This window comes from Calidris pugnax, unplaced genomic scaffold (genome assembly GCF_001431845.1).
Source record: "Calidris pugnax isolate Ruff unplaced genomic scaffold, ASM143184v1 scaffold24, whole genome shotgun sequence".
In the NCBI taxonomy this organism is placed as follows: domain Eukaryota; kingdom Metazoa; phylum Chordata; class Aves; order Charadriiformes; family Scolopacidae; genus Calidris; species Calidris pugnax.
The window spans coordinates 35,669,405-35,689,532 of record NW_015090922.1 but is presented as its reverse complement, the minus strand read 5'-3'; the positions used below and the strand labels follow the sequence as shown (position 1 = coordinate 35,689,532).

Here is a 20,128-nt window from a genome sequence, read left to right as displayed (position 1 = left end):
AAGGGGAGAAATGTGGAGGATGGCTTTGCTCCAGCCACAGCATTGTTCTTGCTCAAAAACTCCACTCAGGCCCCTGAGAGAGGACACCTTCTTTCCCTCTTCTGGAAATGGTCAGCCCCCTGCATTGGCTGCTCAGAGCAGTCCCATTTGGTTCAAAACTTGCAATAGGTAAATTCTACTGGGAATAAAAAGAAATAATCAGATAATAACCCATCCCAGGGAACAGCTGAAATGTTACTAGATTTTTTTAAGCTGCTCTATTTCACTGGGAGAGCAAAAGGTCAAAATGTATGGTGAGACAACTGGGATTTTCCAAGTGAGGTTATCTGGATGACACCATGGTCTGCACTAACACTGATACAAATAGGAAAATAAAAATCTCTGCATCTGTCTGTCTTGTGAGTTCTTTAGCACCTTCTACTGTTTTCAGTCTCTACTGAAGGCACGTAGAGTCCAGGAAGCACAAGTATCTACAGGTATTTGGTGTATCGCTTTCATCTCGGTATTCATTTCCATAAACAACTCACAGGAATGAGACTAGATCTTCATTTTCAGCTCTCAAAAATTTGGAATGGTTTCAAGAATTTCTTCAGCTCCCCAAGCAGCTATGAGCAATTTTCTCTCTTTAAAAGCATTTAAGAAAAGCTAGTGATGGATTTTTAGTGTGTTAAATGGGAATTATATATAAAGCTGGCTGCATGGCCAAAAGGATAGGTAGTAGAAGAAAACAAGAAGAGGATAAACTATCAATTAGTCTTGTATGTGATTGGTATTTGTATGTCTACAAGCACACTCATTCTTACTTCTCCAAAGGCAAAAAAATGGGGGTGGGGGAAGAAGTCATTTTGCAACAGTTTGTGTGTCATTTTGAAGCCACATGAATTAGATTGATTTTGTATACATGAATACTACATGTTATTTTCTGTATTTAATTTACTTGGAAATATTATAGCAAATGGTAAGGCACAGATTAACTCATCTGTTTCCAGAACTCACTCCCTTATGCCCACAGATGTTCAAAGGCTGCACTTCTAATTGCTGGCAGGCGCACATAATTTGGGAAATTTTCTTAGTAGGAAGGAGTCTGGAAAAGGCAGAGAGAATATGGATCCCAGTTGTGTGCAATCTCCACAGTCATTAAGAACACCTATGTGCTCAAATTAATTTAACAACAGGAGATTGCATAAACTAAATATTTACAGAAAAGTCTTAGCTGGATCAGGGCTTTAACCAAATGCAGGACAAACAAATGACAGAAGGAAGAGAGATGTATCATCTCCAGCGAGAAGCCCACACTCACGCTGGGAGCCTACAGCCGTCTTTTCTCTTGTTCCAACGCCTAGAGCCTGAGACCATCCATTCTCTTAACTTCCTCTTGTGTGCACCACATTAAAGATGGGAGAAATAATTTATTTTTTCATATTCTGCTCATAAAAAAATGAGAAGACAACTAAAAATACCTTGAACAACAGAACAGTTACTGTCTCCAGGCATGTTTCCTGGCGATCAAAGGTACTTTTCAGCAAAAGTGTTCATTAAATGATGAACCCATTGTAACTACGTAAATAAGCCATAAATTAAAATGAAGAGACTCAAGTTATAGTAAAGCACTCTATAGAGTAAATCTTCAGCTCTGTAGCAGTACTTCCAGCACCATCTGTGTTCCAGCACATTTGCTGTCTAGTAACCTAACAGCTTCTGGAGTGCAAAAAGTAATGCAGGTGTCTATCCTCCGGCAGTGTATTGGTTGCATCAAAAATAAGCCTGGGCCTCTCTGGAATCTCCACATGCTGGACTAAAGCACAGAAGACTGTTGAGATTTGATCTCGTATTGTGTTTAACAAAGGACAATCCAGAGAAAGGTGGAACAGAACTGGAAAGAAGTAGCTGATGAGGGTGAAAGCTCATTATTAGTAGTACCTGAAAGGTTTTATCATGCATCTCCCAATCAGCAATGAAACTTGATGAAGGACATGGTCAAAACCAAGACAATCCAAAACACAAGAGCAGTCATACCCACAGAAATTCCAATTAAGCAGAAAAACTACCCAGGCAGGCTCCGTAGCAGAGGATAGCTTGACTGCAACCTCATGGGACCATTTTGTGAACTCTCCAGGCTCTATAGTGCTGCTGGTGGGATAGAGAGGAATGTTGCAGTAGCTGTAGCCCAGGCTCTGCCCCTTCCCTTGGCCACAGGTGGGGGCATTTAGGGGGACACTGGCCTCACCCCACAGCTTGTCACTGGGGGTTTGCACCCAGTCACGCACAGAAGCCTTTGGGCTAGCATGGCAGCCCTGGCAAGCTGGTCCCCACCTTGGGCTGATCTTGAGTGCTGCGTGGGGTTAGGTGAGCCAGCTGCTGGTGGGACTCCAATGGCCACCTTGGAAGGGAGGAGGATGGGACCTGCAGGAGCAACATCTGCTCCCAAATTCCCATTATGAATGAACTGCTGTATCTAAAATAACAAACTTAGGCTCATCAAGAGGCTACAAATAAATCATCCCCTATCATAGCACAATGCCACTGGCAGGCCCACATCCGTACTTTGATCATCACACACATCCTTCTGTGGTTTGCAGGCTGCTATTCCTAAGACTGATGCAGGCAGTTGCTGCAGCATTTACCTTATCAGCAGATCAAAACAGCAGCTGTGGACAGTGTGTGCAACAGCCGTGTGTATACAGCATCTGGCTACATCTGTACACTTGAGAGCCTGAAGTTTTTTTGTATTACTTGCATCAATATCTAGTGATGGCAGGAACACTCTCAGAGGGCACATGGTTACGCTAAATACAAGGGAATTTAAATAACTGGATCTTTTGTGGAATCAAAGCTGCAAAATAATTCCCTCTATAACTTTAAGGGAACACAAAAAGTGGTGTCTGGGTAAGGAAGTTTCATGTGGTGTTTCCACTTGCCTTCGTGAGGGTTGTGCGATAACATGAAAAAGACGTTTGAGCAAGAGGCTGAGATAGGATCAAGGACATGTCAGATTATAGCAACATGGGTTAGCATGGCCCTGGGAAACAACTTTTTGAAGCAACCAATCACTAGAAGTGAACTAAGAAAGTGAGCAAAACGCTCCTGTTGGCTATTCTTTACTCCTGCTCTGCTTAAGGAGACCCAAGATAGGTGTGAATAAGCTGGCCCGCTTACATGATAAATGTCGGTGCCCTGCAGATACATTAATCTAGGTCCCAGAAGCTGTTAGCACCTAACTTCACTTGTACTAACCCTTCTTGCCTCACTGCTGGACTAGCTGCTACGCTGACTAAATTCAAAAGTTGGCTCGCTGGAAGTTAGTTTTTCTGGTTAGCTTCCACACCGTGTTGCTCTTGGCTCTACCATCCATTTATCCCATTAACTGAAGTACTTAGAGGGTGATGAATTCTGGCTGATTACTGAGGTCAAAGTAGCAGTACACCTTTTCAATACTATTTTTGCTAGCATGTGCCTTGGGTTCTCAGTTTCACAAACATAATAAGAGCAGTACACCTTTTCAATACTATTTTTGCTGGCATGTGCCTTTGTTTCTCAGTTTCACAAACATAATAAGAAAAGAGGATCTAAGATGAGCAAGAGTAACTTACCTGTTCATTTTTGGTCAGTCTCGTTTTGTTATGGATGTCAGATGTAACCAGGTTGAATCCATGTTTCTCTGATAAAATTCTCAAAAGCAAAACCACAGTTCGGCTCCCACACTTTCCAACTCTGTTGTAGACCACCTGGCTGGGGAAAGGAAGTACCTAAATAAAGATTGAAAAAACCATGGAGTCAGTGTTTTTGTTTCTGCGTACCTCTGAATCACAGCATGTTTTGACTTTAAGCCAAAAGATACATACAGGAGAATTTCTAGGGCCCTGCCCAGGTCAGAAGCATTCACTTCCATCAGCAAGCTAGAAGCTCTTTAGAATAGAAACACATGGCTCAGGAGGTGGCAAGCTGAGATTCTCCCCTCATGATCCAGTTTAATGTAAACGTGCAGATTGGTAGCTAGTCTAGAAACACTTAGCCACTGCTGGTGTCTTCCAGTGAAGATGATGGTGAGCTTAAGTTTGGTGCTTGTAACCTCACTGCAAATAGTCAGCTTTAGCTGACTGCCTCCCATACAAAGAACGAGGAGAAGTGAATTTGCACAACAGTTTGGCAACTCAAAGTGAAGTTGACCTAACACAAGAGGAATGCTGGAATTGCAAAACTTCAGCTTAAAAAGAAAAAAAAAACCCCAACCAACCCCCAGTTGTATAGAGCTAAAATTAACCAACTGCTTCAATTTCAAATATAAACATGAATCTTCCAGAGAGACTCAGAGGACAAATCCTGCCACTGGCTAGGTATGTACTTGTGGAACAAACAACGCCGGGGCCATAGCTGGCGCCTGAAGGCCAACTGGCACAGTCTGATCACCTCTGTACAGGTAATGTTCACTAAACTTCAAAACAGCACAGCCACATCCAACCTGCCAACTGGGAACAGTCTCCAGCCCACGCTAACTCTTGCACCATCCTCTCCTTCTCAGGAAACCAGAACAAGCCAGTATTACTCCAGGACAGTGAATTACATTGGAGACATGCTTGTTCCTGGACGACGTCCATGGGCAATTCTTTCAGTAAAAGGCATTCTGAAGTCACATTACTGCACTAGACAGTATTTGGTGTATAGGACATAGCAGCAGCATCTGGTAATATTACAGGCCAAGAGGCATCTGTTTTCAAGCCTTTTAAATTGGCTAACATAGGGGCTCACAGTTTCATCCACAGCAGTGCATATATGGCAGTCACTTATTAAAAGCTCATTTTTCTATTAAGATGATGGCAAAAACTGTTTCCCAACACAGGGCCTTCACCCTGGTCCCAGGTGATGTGTTCAGCGCAAGGAACAGCTCGTGTGCCAAAGTGACAGTGTATCTCAGCCTGTAGATACTTATGCTGTTGATGCAATCACATTCTTCGTGCAGAAGGGATTCTAACATAAAAGCAGTCAGATGAGGCGTATGGGCTTCTGGCACTTCTCACAGTATTTGAACAGCTAATAGATCTTCATCAGGGAAGCAAAATGATTCCTCAGGCAACCCTAAAGATTACTTTCAGAGAGGACTGCAAACCAGAATAAAAAAAAAAATAAAAGAAAAAAATCTGGATTCCCTTATATATAATGGGAACATACCGGCACTTTGCTATCAACATCACATTTAATGATCAAAAGAACATAACTATTGTTACTGGTTGCAATGTCTAAGATATCCTTCACTGCGACATAAACATGGAAGCTGCCATTCTCCAAATTACCTGGGGAAGGGGTAGGTATTCGGTAATCATGGCTTCAGTTAAGCTTTCCAAGTTCCAGGACATCACATCTGCTAATTCAGCAAGTAAATACGGGTCTCCCAAGGCTTGTATAAAACCCACATAATACACCAAACCGTACTATTTTGTAATATTTTTATAAAGTTTTCTATGAGAAACCTAGCCCCCTTATTCCTTGGAAGCCTTGCTTCCTGTGAAATGCAAAATCCCAGCCTCAATGGGACTAGGGAACTCCAAAGGTGATGAATTTAACATCTCTATGTTACAGCTGTAGCTAAAACTTTTCCAAAACAACCGCTAATGATGCCTGAAAGGTTAACATTTGAACACATTTTATTATGTTGATTATAATACCAGGGACACCACAAGGGAAATTTTCCTTACGCAAGAACACGAGCCATATTATGGATTGTCCCCTTTTTGATTTCATTTCTTCGAGTAACAAGAACCAGCATCAGTATGTGCCACCACCCTGGCAGCACTATCTGCAGACCACCACTGAAACTTGTGGAATGGGAGTTTCTCTGCTCAGACGTACACTCACAGCACACTTTGCTGTGCACGTATGGGAAAGCCTTCACAAGAAATGTTAAGTAGACGCTGACAAGCGCCAGTGAAGGAGCAAGAGCAAAACAGCATGTGTTTGCACAGCGTCCTGGAAATGGGATACATGATGAGAGTTTGTAGGGGTATGGTAACGTTTAAAAACGCTTCATAATTATTAACTGCTTTGATTTTCATAGCAGAGTCGCACTTTGCAACACAGAGAGCAAAATTTTCTTCATTAGTACTTTACTCATTTCAAGTGAAATTTTGCTGCACCCAGATTGCATTCAACTTCTAATTAAATCCCTGACTTGATTAGCCAGTAACTTTGGGTGAATCTTATTAATATCATTCTTTTAAAATGAAATAAAATTAAAGCAGGCCTTTGTAAAGTCTCTATTCAAAGTGCAAACAACTTTACCAACTAAAAAAATGGCAGTTGCTACCAAGTTTGGCCAGTTCTCACCTTTGTTTCTGAAACTCACCTTCCTACATAGCACGATTCTGCTCTGCACACAGACGATAACCATGGCAACCCCCAAAAAGAAAGCATAAGCAAATACTCACTGCAGATAGAGAAAACTGAAATAAAGGGCTATTATTTTCAGACAACTGTTTGGTTTAAAGGAGGCCAATACATCAATGCTTTGATTCAGTAAAAATCTGAATGCACTTAGGTAAAATCTGACAAGATTGAAGACAAACTCTACAGCTCAAAGCTCACTTCAGAAGAACACAGTCATTAAGGGTAATCAAACCTTGACTCGCAGCACTGCTGACTGTGGCCAGCTTTAGGGATTCACTGCTGAAGCTTTGCTCATGTTTCCTCTGTTTACGTCACCATCCCACTTACACACCTAAATGCACCAGCGGGTGTGCCCACTACACAAAGCCATCAGGCCTCTGGTATATAACAAAGTATTTGCTTAATGTGACCAGTTCCCTTAGGACACTGCAAATCTGCTTTCTGCATTTTAGAAAACACCTAGGTAACTTTTTAGAGGAAGAAATACTTCTTCCAGAAAACTGAAATGCAAGAAATTGAAAACTTTTTCAGGGTGGAAAACAGCAGCTGGAGGTTTACAAAACGCTAATTGGATTACATTTTATTTTACAATGAAAGCATGTATCATGTAGACTGACTAACTGCTGAGGTGATGCTCTGGCAACATGATATTCATGTAACAATATACACAACTTAAAAATAATTACAGAGTGACTTTATTGAGCACTGCATCAAAGCCCAGAGGTAATATAAACAATTCAAACATGTAATTCACTTTGGATTTATATTAATTACTACTTACAGCTACAAAAAAGTAAAACCCACAGTATAATTAAAACAACTCTCTCCAAGGGTTTGGAAAGTTTTATAACAATTTACTTGTCAGTTCAAACTGAAGGTTTTTTTTTTTCTTTTGTTCCACAGTTAAATTAGACGTCAAGAACCACTGTGAATGAAATCAAGGAGAAAAAAAAAAAGGCAAGTTCAACCCAAAATGAATTTGCATTACAGACGATGACCTAGCAGTTCTGTTTGGTAGGTCTGCCAGTCTCAAGAGGGAAGCCATTTCTCAGATAGTCTGACAAAAGCCCAGGCTACCATCTTCAGCATGCAGGTAAACTTTTTCACCATTAAAAAAAATTAGGCTGGATAATTACTTGCAGTGTCAACAATTTAGGGATCCACCCAAAGACCTAAATCATTCCACTTTTAACTGAGCCAAATCCAGTGTAATTTTGCCCACCTGCCAAAAATTTCTCAGCCCAGGTACAATTTTCCCAGACAAATAACTCATGTCAGAGATAGATGTTCCCAGAAAGCAATCCATTAACTTCACAGCTCTGCAAGTGACCCCTGTCCTTACTCATGAGAGGGGCCAGAAGTAGCTTCTGCTTTCTGAGCAGACACTAACACGTGGTCAGACAGTGTTCCATGTTTATCACATGAATGAGGCCAACCAACACAGACAAAACTGGTAAGATTGCAAAAGCAACGAAACATTTCCTGACATCACACATCCCTATACAGCATCGCATCTTCCGAGTGCAACCTCTCCTTTTTTTTTTTTCCTGTCCGAGACAGAATTATAAGAATTTTAAAAATGGCTTACTGGGTCAAAGCAATGGCCCATTTGGTTCATGAACACTGGAAAATGCACCTAAAAACCTCCGCACTGTCAGCAGTACATTTCCCTCCAGTCTCTCCCCTCCTCCCCCAGTGCTCCCAAAGATTGTATATGGGATATTAGAGGGCACATCCTTGCCTGTTGCCTAAAGAATTTCTCACAGCACTTGCTATACCAATAAATTCCAGAATTTTGTTACCTATCATGCATTTAATTTTTAGCTTAACTTCTACCATTTCCAGAGAATACCCATTCTCACATTGTGGATTTCATGAAGACAGATTAGATAATTTAGTTGCCAGCTTTAAGATAATCTTCGGTACACTGGATGCCTCTTTTTAATTGAGGTTTATCACAAGCCTGCCACAGCCTATTTAAAGACAAACTCTAAGAGATAACATGTTCTAAACCTAACTTCATCAATCGCTCACAAAATCTCATTCCACACAAATATCAACTTATTCTTACTCGCTTTTAAAGCAGTTACAACCAAGAATTGTTAACACAAAAAAGAATTGCTAACACAAAGATACGTCAGCAGAAAACATGACTGAAAGCTGAAAAAGAGAGAAAATAAAATAAATTACTAGTCAGCCTCCTTCCTCCCCAGCTAAACTTCACAGATCCAGTTATGTCAAGATCCACCTGTAGAGCCTAGTGACACTGGACAGAGTTAAGCTTTTGGAACTAACCAACTCCAAGGCAGAGCAGACAGCAATATCATCTCTAAGAGTCACCGAAAGTACACTAGAAACCACAAGAAAGGTAATGGTGAAGTTTGTTTTCGGAGTTTGAAAGTCATATAGCTGCAGTGGAGCACTGAAAATAGGGCAGAAGAAGAAATCAAAGATTCTTCTGTTGCGTTTTCATTAAGCAACTAATTTAATTGAAAAAGGATGACTTCCCCCCTCTCCCCCCGCCCTGCCCCAAACACCACATTTCATCTGTTTTGCAGCTGACATATTTGGAAGAATAAGTTAAAATGTGTTCTCTAATGATTCAACATCCCTAAGTACCAAAATAAATTGAAGACATAACCATGGAGCACAAGTAGCAAAAGGAGCCTAGTTGTAGACATAGTCCTTAAACTTATAAAGACTTAAGAAAAGTACTACTATTAAATGTCTGCCACAGCTCATGGTTCCTGACGTGTCCCCAAAACAGATTGGCTGCATAGAATTTCAAAACTTCCAATAATTTTTCAGTGAAGTACCGCACCCTCACAAATCTAAGAAGAGCTCAGTACAAAATACAGTAAAGTCTCTCTGTTAAGTCTCAGATCACATCCTATTACAAGATACTATAGCTATACATACAGCAAATTGAAACTATGATAACATCAATAGCAACCTGGGAAAATTACCAAGAAAAGGTCAATGATCAAGTTTTCAAAGTTTTGACTGCATCCCGTCAACACATTTCATTTTGCTCTTTTTATATAGTACACCTGATTTACCTCCCTACAACAGCAGCTCGCAGGAGATCAAAGCCTCGACTTCTGCAATCTGCTGCACAAGATTCCCTGCCAAGGAGCCCGTTTATTTCAAGTATGTGAAATTACAGCGATGTTCAAATTCAGCCCATGCATACAAAGAGTCAAAGAGGCTGGTAAAGAGCAGATGCTCTGTTCAGCAAGTGGTTTCAGGTGGTCACTGATGTTAGGCAGTCTCTGGAGGCGTGAGCAGAACCCCTGGCTCTAATAATTCAGCAACATTTGCTGTACACATGCAACGGCAGCTCCGCTTCCTCTCAGGGATGAAGCAGGTGAGGGAATCATCCTACCAAACAAATAATTGGCTAGAGAGGGAGTACAACCAACACCTGCTAGATGAAACAAATCTTTTCCCCTCACCCTTTCTTAGCATGCTTTTCGACCTCTTCATCCTTTCCTCTGCAGCTTGCAATTTGTTCACCTCCTGTGGGACCCAAATTAGATACAGTGCTGCATCATCACCCTACTGCCAAAGAGAACTGAAAAGTTATCCTTTATATCTTGCAGACAGCTCTTTTTAAAACATCTCAGGATGGCATTTCGAAGAATCAAAGCATATGGGACTGTTGCTGGTATAGAGAGGGTTGCAGAACATAAAGCCATCACTCTTTTTCTTCCTTACCCTACATGAGTGTATGCAGATTACAACAGGAGAAGAACAGGAAGACCCCCATTAGTTATCTTGCACAAAGCAGTATTTTCATCTCTTACTTCTAAAGTTCATCACATTGTGGAAGTAATTTTACTGGTGTGCACCTATCTCATAACAAGATAAAGGAGATAAATGATGTAAGGACGTGGTTCACTGACTCTGGTATTTGTTGAGGGAATTCAGGTAGATTAACAATTTTGGTGTCACTTTAATTACCCAGTTTCCCAGAGGAAGGTTTTCTGTGTAATATCAAAAACCCCTTAAGCTGCAGGATTTGTGCCAGCCACATTTTAACTCCAGGGCAGCTTCACATTATATGTATATGTATCTTGGAACTGTAAAGTTTAAAATTGCTGTTTTTCCTCCTGAGCCCAGGGTTTTGTACACGGTGATGTGCTCAGAACACACCGGCACAGTTATTCTCTGTTTAAGTAATAAATCCTATCACATCCAACCCACATGTTTGTATTGGATACTTACAAAATGAGAGATATTAAGTAGCTAAGCCTGGTTTTAAAACTTTTTATAACACATCACGGCACTGGTGTTCCCTTAAGTAACCTAACTACCTTACAGTAGTTCCTATCCTTCCAATGCAATATTCACAAATTCACCCCAGGAGCCAACAATATTGGATTTGAATGTGGTGAGTGGTAGACTAAATAATTTATTCCTCTGTATGCACTTATCTTTCTTCACATTGGGGTTTAACCCTTTTGTACCTATTGTGGTTGACTATCTATTAGGCTGCAGATAGGGTTTCACCATTGCCAAGGATCTGTCACACTGTGTTTCAGTTTGCCCCCCTGCACTGCACTTTAGTAGTTTCACATTTTAGTTTAATGTCTTCAGCATGCTTGTCTTTTCCACTGCACTTTGCGCAGGCACTTTATAAGTCAATTGCAGTATGAAATAAAGGTTGTTTATAGCTGTAACTGGATTTTCATTTGTAAAAAAGGCCAGTTCTGTTGGACTGTAACCCACACGCTCGTTACTGATGGAGCTGGCTCCAAGGTGCTCTTGCTCTGCATGCTCAGAGGAGCTCAAAGGGATTGGATTTCCAGCACAGCTTCTGCAGGTAACATATTCAAATCTAGTTTATGACAACGTGTCACCACCTGGAAGGCGCAACACAACACCAAGAAGCACCTACAGGAAGGACAACATGCTGCTGGCCAACTCTTCCAGCAGAGCCAGAACATAGCAGAAATCCCAGTGTCACCTAAAATTATTCAAAGGCCCAGAATAACTCCCCCGACTGACCACGGCTCATGTCTGAGTCACAAGTGGATCCTGTGGTCTTGGAGATGCCACATGTTGGAGGCAATAATGGCCAAGGCCCAGCATCAAGTGCTCCCATTTTACCCTTCTGCAATCCCAAATGATCAATTTGGCTTGCTCAGGCAAACCAAACGTCATTCCTGCTGACCAAGGCAGGACTCCTTCCATTTCAATGGAGGGAGCTCCTCCCTGCATCTACTCAAAATCCACAATGGTGCCAGCAGCAAAGGCCTCCACACACCCCGATGACGCTGGAGTGCCATGGGTGCTGTCCTGTTCACACCCATGCTGCTTTGTCCTTAAATTACTTGCCCAAACTCTTCCTTCCCCTGACGACCATGATACCATCACTCTCACACAGACCCCTTTAGCGCAGTCAAGAGACCCTCTCCCTCTTTGACTGATGTCTTGACTCTACTGTTAGCCACTCACAGGCGACTTCACAATCACATTTTTGATTAAAGCTCAGGGCCCTTATTACGGCATTTCACCACTGTTTACTGTTTCCTGAACTACACCTCAAAGTTTTGTAAAGCCTGAGTAGAAGACTGCCGGGACCTATCAGCTTGTCTTCAAAATCATGAGGCTTTCAAAATAATACCAGAATTATTGTTCGGGTTTTTGTCAGTTTTGTGAGCCTCCACAGCATTCCAAGTTCCAGGTTTTCAAGATATTTTTTTTCTAACATCATAGCTAGAAAAAAATGTCTTGAGATTCTTTCAGAACTGTTTAATGGTAACACTCTAGGATTTAAGAACAAAGTCAACAAATATAAGACTCGTGGTAAAATCACGAGTGGTCCTCAACTGAGTCACAAGACTCAGCAACATCAACCAAATCAGTCTGTCACTTGAAAAGATACCCTGTCACACTACCTCTATCCAGAATGGCAGATTTTTCATTTTCCACTGACGGTTTAGGTCAGCAAGACCCAGTGATTAGACTTCAGTATTATAATCCAGTACTTCCTAATAAAATGATAGTGAAAGCAGCCATGCCTAGAGTGGATATGAATGAGTAGTTATGACCCCCACCCATGCTATGTTAGTTTATCAATACCTTCCTAACATGGAAAGGTGAAGAAGAGGAGAATGTATTGCACAACTGGAAATTTACAACGGTAATCTGTAAGAAATATTTATATGCTGTAAAATAATCTGCATAGATGCTTTGCAGGTGAACAAAAATCAACTCAGAATGGATTACGCAGTAAATTGCAGGGACAACACAGAGCTCTGTTAGCTTCGGAAGTGGGGATGCTAATGCCTTGGGTAGTTTTTTAGCTCTGGTATGTGATGTAGAAAAAAAGCTACAGGTTGCAAAATTGGTGATACCAGAATTTTTCTGTTTTGTGTAACAGCGGGTAGGCTGCTGCATTAATGCCAGAGGCACGCAAAATTCACCTTTAACTATGCACACAGCCTTGGCAACTAAAGTAGAAACCAAAAGATTAAATACTTCCCAAGCATCTTTGAAATCAGAAGGATGAAAACTACAGACTACTGTCATTCACAAAACCCGCATCCCTGTTGTCTCTCAAAGTCTTTCAAAATTGAGAGGCTGAAAATGTCAGGTTTAGTAAAAAGCCAATTCACTGCTGCTGAAACTTGTGCAGGATGTCAGCACGCACAGTATCCTTCATGGATTTCTCTTCCTGAGACAGACAATCTGGCTTTCCTTTCCCAAGTCTCTTTGTCATCTGTCAGCCTCCCCATATCAACACCTTTCTGATACACTATAAACTGAAATATTAAAAAAATAAGTAATCATCTCTGTTTGGTAAAAAACAGAATAAAATAATTTCTTGTCCTGAAGACTCCTGATCAACAAATGAATATGAACAAACCAAACAGAAATAAGTATTCTAGTACTATTCTAATATTTTTATCACCCAAATCAGATTCAATTCTAGCTTTTCGTGATACCTCCATAATACTAGCATCCTACCAGTCACCACCTGTAACTTCAGCAGGATTCCAACCAATTATAAGTAACAGATTTTTCTTCCCTTGAGATATAGTCATTTATAAGGGAGGAGAACACAACTTAAAAGGGAATAAAATAATTATTTCTGATATTTCTACAATTATTTTACACTGCTTTAATAAACTGAAGGCAGTGAAGAAATATTTTATGATTTTGAAAATCGCAGTATTCTATTGGCTGTACTGGGCTCAACAGGTCAGTTACACAGATCTTTGTGGTTAAGGCACTTACTGAATTCTCTTATAATACTTTGATTTTATCAGCCAGGTATTAAGTCTGGTAACCACAGGAAGTTAATTACTCTATTTTAACATTTCTGAATTCTGACAATTTTTGCTAGCTGAAATCTTTCACACTGCACGATCATCTCATAAACAACCCTTCATTGTACAAATAGGATGGGGCTTTTTTAATCACTGAAATCTCCTTCCACCCTGCCCTGGATGGATTGCTTCAAAGATTACCCACCATTTGTTTAAGAACAACTAAACAGAGAAATTCAACTGTATCAAAAACACACACACTACTATTCATGCGCTTAAAATCCCTGATAAGCATGTAAGTAAAAGGAAACAAATCTTGCTTGTTTATTGATTTTTTTCTTGTTTTTTAAAACCAAGTATTTCATCCCTAACAAATCAACCACTTAAGACTGTGGAGTGCTGAAGGGGTATAAACATGTTCTCAAAAAAAATGGCTAGAACTAAAGCAAAAGTTCAAATGAAACAGGAATTGTCCACTAAAAACAAAATTCAAAATGAAAAGAAAAATGCACAGCTTTTGGCTGTTATCTTAGTACTGTTATCACAAGAATTGGAAAAAATAAATCTAATGAACATAAAAACTCAATGTAGTGGGGGCAATGTTGACATCAACTTTTAGTAAGATTTAAAGTCAAATAAAAAACCAAAAAGATCTACCTGACAATAGAGGGTGGCAAGTACTGGATACAGTACGTACATACCAAAGGCCACTCAAGGTTTCTGCTACCTTTTCCCATAGTCTTGATCCATAAGGAAAACATGAACAATTATCACATAAGTACTAAGAAAGAACTGAAAGAATGGTGAAAAGGATATTTATCCACTTTACAGCTTCAAACCAATACAATCAGACAAAACATATGCTGTGTATGCATTTTATTTCTTTTCATTTTGACCTCGTCCTGCCCACATCCATTTTTCTATTCACTTAAAGCTTTGAAGCACTGTCACACACGTGCTAAGCATAGGGCTTTGCTGACACCTAAACAGCTGCCAAAAGACATTGGGTCAATGACAGGCATCCCATGGGAAATCCATCAAGAAAAGGAGAATAGAGCATTTGAATGTAATTTACCTGCCATCTATATGCACAGTTCCTTTACACGTATATATCAGCTGCATCAAAAGAGGGTCATATCCTGATGCTCCTGCCAAGTTCTCAGGGGAAAAGCTTTCAATCAATAGTAACAGGAGATTTGATAAAGATCACATATTTGTCCTCAAAGGTCAGCTTCACCACCTTGGATGAAGGAAAAAGCCTCAGGAAGTTTTTACTAAGGAAATAACTAACCCAAATACTGGAACAAAATACACCTGGTTTCTTTGCTGAAATGCTTATACATGAAATGTATCAACTGAACACCATCAGTCACAACAAACATCAATTTCACAGGTGTTATTTAAAAACAGGCTAGCATCTATAAGCATCACTTAGACTCCAACCTACAGTGAAAGAATAAACAAATGATCATTTTGCAAAGCTCTTAAAATTGATATTTTCAGATGCATATAAAAAATCCCAGGAGGCAGAGATTTGAACTAGGAAATTCAAGTGCTTTAACTTGAAGAGTAAATTTTTATTGACAGAGCAGGACGCTACATTTGGCTTAACTATATTACCTTTTTATTTGTCACCTACTAACACCAGCAAGACTACAGGAATGGTAGGGTTACTGGAGGAAGCACACGGAGATCTGTCTTTGAACTCGTGAAAATCTAGAATTAGTCAATCTCTGGTCAAGTCTTTGGTATCTAAAGACCAAAGAAGAGTGGCCTATGCCATACCTTCATACCACTGGCAAAGGTAATAATTGCTAATCTTTAACAGTCAAGTAAACCCTTTACTGAGGGAAGACTTGAAATGCTGGCTGAACTAGCCTGAAACGGAGAACCAGAACTACACCAGCAATGTTCATGTGCAGCAGTGAGCAAAGCCTTCCTTCTCTGCTTGCACTGAGAAAAATTGCTGCTGCCACCTTTATTTGAAAAAACAGCCGAGTACCCTGATCTCCGGAAATATGATGATTTTATTTCTTATTCAGAGAATGGGTGCTATTTTCAGTTCTTCCACTGGGAAAAAAAAAACCCACATAGTATTTTAAAAGGATAAAGTTTTGGCTCCTGGCCATGACAAAAAGCCAAAACTAATACAGTGTCCAACAAAGCACTGGAATGTACTCTGCAAAGCAGCTACAGTCCAGTGCATATCAACTGTTGGTGGCCTTCCACTACAGCTAACTGCATACCAGCCATATTAGCTATAGAATCATAGAATTGTCTAGGTTGGAAGGGACCTTTAAGATCATCTAGTCCAACCATCAACCTAACACTGATAAAAACCATCACTAAACCATCTCTCTAAGCACTATGTCTACCAATCTTTTCAATACCTCCAGGGATGGCGACGCAGCCACCTCCCCAGGCAGGGGGAGCCTGTTCCAATAACCCTTTTAGTGTAAAAAATTTTCCTAATATCCAATCTGAACTTCCCCCGGCGCAACTTCAGGCCATTTCTTTTTGTCCTATCGCCTGTTACTTAGGAAAGGAGACCAACCCCAGCCTCTCTACAACCTCCTGTCAGGTAGTTGTAGAGAGCAATAAGGTCTCCCCTCAGCCTCCTCTTCTCCAGGCTGAACAACCCCAGCTCCCTCAGGCTCTCCTCACAGGACTTGTTCTCCAGACCCCTCACCAGCTTCATTGCCCTTCTCTGGACCTGCTCCAGCACCTCAATGTCTTTTTTGTAGTTGGGGGCCCAAAACTGGACACAGCACTCGAGGTGAGGCCTCACCAGTGCCCCTGGGCCATGGACTGTTGTTCATTATCTGTTTTTAAGCATTTTTAAGGAAACACATAAAATTAGAATCCTTTTGACTCTAAAACTTACTTTCTAAACTGCTAAACCCTCCTCTCATGTTTTCATTTCATTCAGGGCATGCTGTAATTCCCTCTGACGAATACAGCGGGCATTAGGAAAATGCTTCATATAATAATGCCACGAGGGACTGAGCACACGCTGAATGCAGCAGGACACAGGTATGCTTTCCAGGGGAAGTGACTGCCAGGATTGAAAGAAACAAGTTTTTCCCCTGTGCATTATATATGCTACTAAAGAAAGGTGCATTATGTCATCTGTGCTTTGTGAGGACCACAACTGAAAATACTATTTGTAATGAAATATTTTAAATGTTGGATTCAGGACTAATTTCTTCTGACATCTTTTTAAATGTCAACTTAAAGCATTCATTGACCTTAACTATCTATTAGTTTAAGTGTAGACAGTTATCTAGTCATATGAATAGAAGTTACCTGAAAGATAATGACAATTACAGTGAATTTAGTTTCCTTCATGCAGGCAGAGTTCACAGTTCAGAGCTGAAGCTGCAGGACAGTGAATAATTGCACTAAGCCAATAATGCAATGCATGAGACATACAAAGCGAGAGCATCTTCATGCAAAACATGACCCTAAGCAAATACCAGGAATTATCTGCCCTTTTACCAATCCCCACCCATGTTTTGATTAGAAGAATGAAAAACAAAACAAACAAATCCACTCAAGAACAAGACGACTTGCCCACATGTTGTCCTAGGGATGATCAAAATGTGTCCATCCATCAACGTTTCTAAACAAAGGCAAGTACTTCAAAAAGCAAAATACCTTTCACTTATACAAGGCTATAGCCCATTATTCCACTGAGCTATTCACCAAGCTTTAAGGAGTGAGCGTGATTACAGAGGAAGCCCAAAAACTTTACCAACTGCAAGTAGCTAATCAAAGAGTATCTACGTGACCAATCAACCCATTATGTAGGTATCTAATCAGCTGGCCCTTCTACAGACAGCAGAGCTGTAGCTGGATGAAGCTGTGTGAACACAGCCCAAAATTACATGTTTAGATAGGCAAAAGTAATTTTCATAACATAAACAGGAAGGTGTCTGGGTTGGATAAATCTGTCCAACTGCTACTGCCCATTGGAGTATATTGCCCACCCACAGCACCATTAATTGGTAACGCAAAGTTCCTAAAGTAAAAACCCCAAAATCTGAATAAAATTTCTGAAGCTAAAAACTCTTGTCTAGATTACAGCCTTTTCCTTACTGGCACAGCTAGGCATTTCTGAATGCTATCATATCATATGCATGAAAAATACAGGTCCAGAATAAGCATTGCTTTACCCTTCTGACCTGAGGTCTCACTGTGGAGACCTGACATAATGCTTTACCGCCTGCAAGCTGCTGTACTTCTGGGCAAGAGAAGCACATGGTACCCAAATAAGGAAAAAATATCTTTCAGGAGCATAAGAGGGTACTAAATAAATTTCAAGTGTGAAACATTTGTTTAGCATTAGATTCCCCTAGCCCATATCAGTTAGTAATGATGAACTTAACAGGTTGATTTTGTCACTTCTGTCTACACCCATTTGTTTCTGTAACTGTACATGTAGAAAAAGAGCATAATTTGTATTGAGAGGAAGAAAATCAATGTACATCATCCCTCTTAAGTGAGCTGTCTGAACTTCAAGAGTGTAGCAAATTTCCACATTATCAGCTGAAAACTACAGATCTCATGTCCACAGTTTGCAACAAAAAGGTGAAGAAATCCAGATTATTGTAGTTTGCTTTCACTGATAACTAAGTCAAATGGCTTTCCGCATTACCCTCCCACTGACCAAAAGCCAAATGTTTCACCACTCCTGACACACTCACATGGCTGAGCATTGAAACTCAAAGCCTGGTGGCTCAGGATGGGATTTCATGGTCAGTTTTGAACAGAGGTGAGTGAGAACGAACACCAGAGATAGGGGCTCTTTACCTCCACCCCATCTCTAACTACTCACCCTTACCTGCTGCACTAGCATTCATGATGGGCCACAGCAGTGAAATATTCTGTCTGAAAACTAAACTAGTAGATAGACATGTTTTAGCTCACCCACATCTTTTGGGAATCCTGCACTGCTGATAGAACAACCCCTTCATCATCAGACTCCACTTTTTGGCTGGAAGTGACCACAGAATCTCACCCCTTGTGGGGAGTTCTTAAAACGGGTATAATTTCTACTTAAATACCAACAGGGTTTACAAAAGCATTCAGGCATCTAAGTTCCATTAAAACAATAGTACTTGAAAAGTTTTATATTAAAGGAAGCCATAGGCTATATTGCATAAATCAGCCTATGGATAATTATTATTATATACGGAATTACAGTATCGCTGCCCCCCCTTTCTGCTTTGGTGTTTTACAAGTAACAGTGAGAATTCTGCATAATTTCGAAAGGAAACTTTCAGGAAAGCTGCACCTTCGGGTCTTGCAACTGCACACTGTAAAGACTTCAAAACCACAGTCAGTTCTACACAAATACCTCAATAAAATACTACACCTACAGAAATAAAGCGAGTCTGGAGAAATTAGAACTTGGCAAGAGAACTGCTGTCTTTTTTTTTTTTTCTTCCCTGTTTAAACAGCTTCTATAGAAAAGGAGTTACAATAGCCTTCTGGAAAGACAGATACAAGATAGTACCCAAATGAGTTTCAGAGAATAAACCAACACAAGGTAAAACAAAAGAAAACAAATCAAGAGACCCTAACTGCCTGCTTCCACTTCTTCCTCTTGAAGAAACCATCACAGTGCTGGTCCTCACCTGAAATGTCATAAGGTGCCATGATGGTGAGAGAAAAGTCAATGCTGCACAGTCATAGGTGATGGGCACAGTGTATTCTATCCCTATAGAAGGGCCCATTACACACATTCATTAAATATATCCTAATGCTCTGCTCAAAAGCATTGCACCTGCAGCAGACTGTTCTAGGAACTGCTGCCAGCAAAAAGGCCTCTTTCACATCCCTTATTAGCTCCACCTGCGGTGTCTTGTTTTTGCATGACTCTGCTGACAGACAAAACATCACTAAAATCCTACCTCCCCTTGAGTCTATGATAAAAAAAATCTGTTAGTTTAATCACAGAGATTTAACCCAAGTTACTTACAAATGCCTGAAAACAGTGGGGGGAAAAATGTCAGAAGGGCCAAGCGTACATTACTCTGATGTAAACACAGCAGAGTTGCTTTGCACACAAGTAAGCATACAATTATTAAAAAAAACCAACCAAACAAACAACAAACAAACCAGCAAACAAACAACAAACAAACAACAAACAAGAAAGCAAATGAAAAATAACAGCAGCTCACCTTTTGAGGGGGTGGTCCGTGGTCATCCAAGTAAGTGGAATTTCCTACAAAAAGAAGAAGGATGGAGATAAACAAGTGTCATCCAATACAACTTCAAAATTTGCTAATTCATGGAACCAATGTATCTCTATCCCACTGGTCCTATGGTGTCAAATAATGCAAGGAAAATAAATACGTCTGCTTTAATTTCCGATTAACAAGAAAATAACAGAACTGATTTCTTTTGGCTACATTTGTGATAAAAGATTAGACGCACATTGTCACTTCAGAAAAAAAATAAATGGGCCA

General features: G+C 40.4%; 1 protein-coding gene across 2 annotated transcripts in view; it reads right to left on the bottom strand.

Moving 5' to 3' along the window:
• The window catches only part of UST (uronyl-2-sulfotransferase), a 102,225-nt gene extending 82,341 nt beyond the window's left edge, over positions 1–19,884 (bottom strand). For both annotated transcript variants that reach the window (XM_014951264.1, XM_014951263.1), the window contains exons 1-2: positions 19,841–19,884; positions 3,591–3,746 (exon numbers count right to left, since the gene is read on the bottom strand). The gene's annotated coding sequence lies outside the window, so the exon portion shown is untranslated. The remainder of the gene's footprint in view (positions 1–3,590; positions 3,747–19,840) is intronic.
• Between the last annotated feature and the right edge of the window lie 244 nt (positions 19,885–20,128).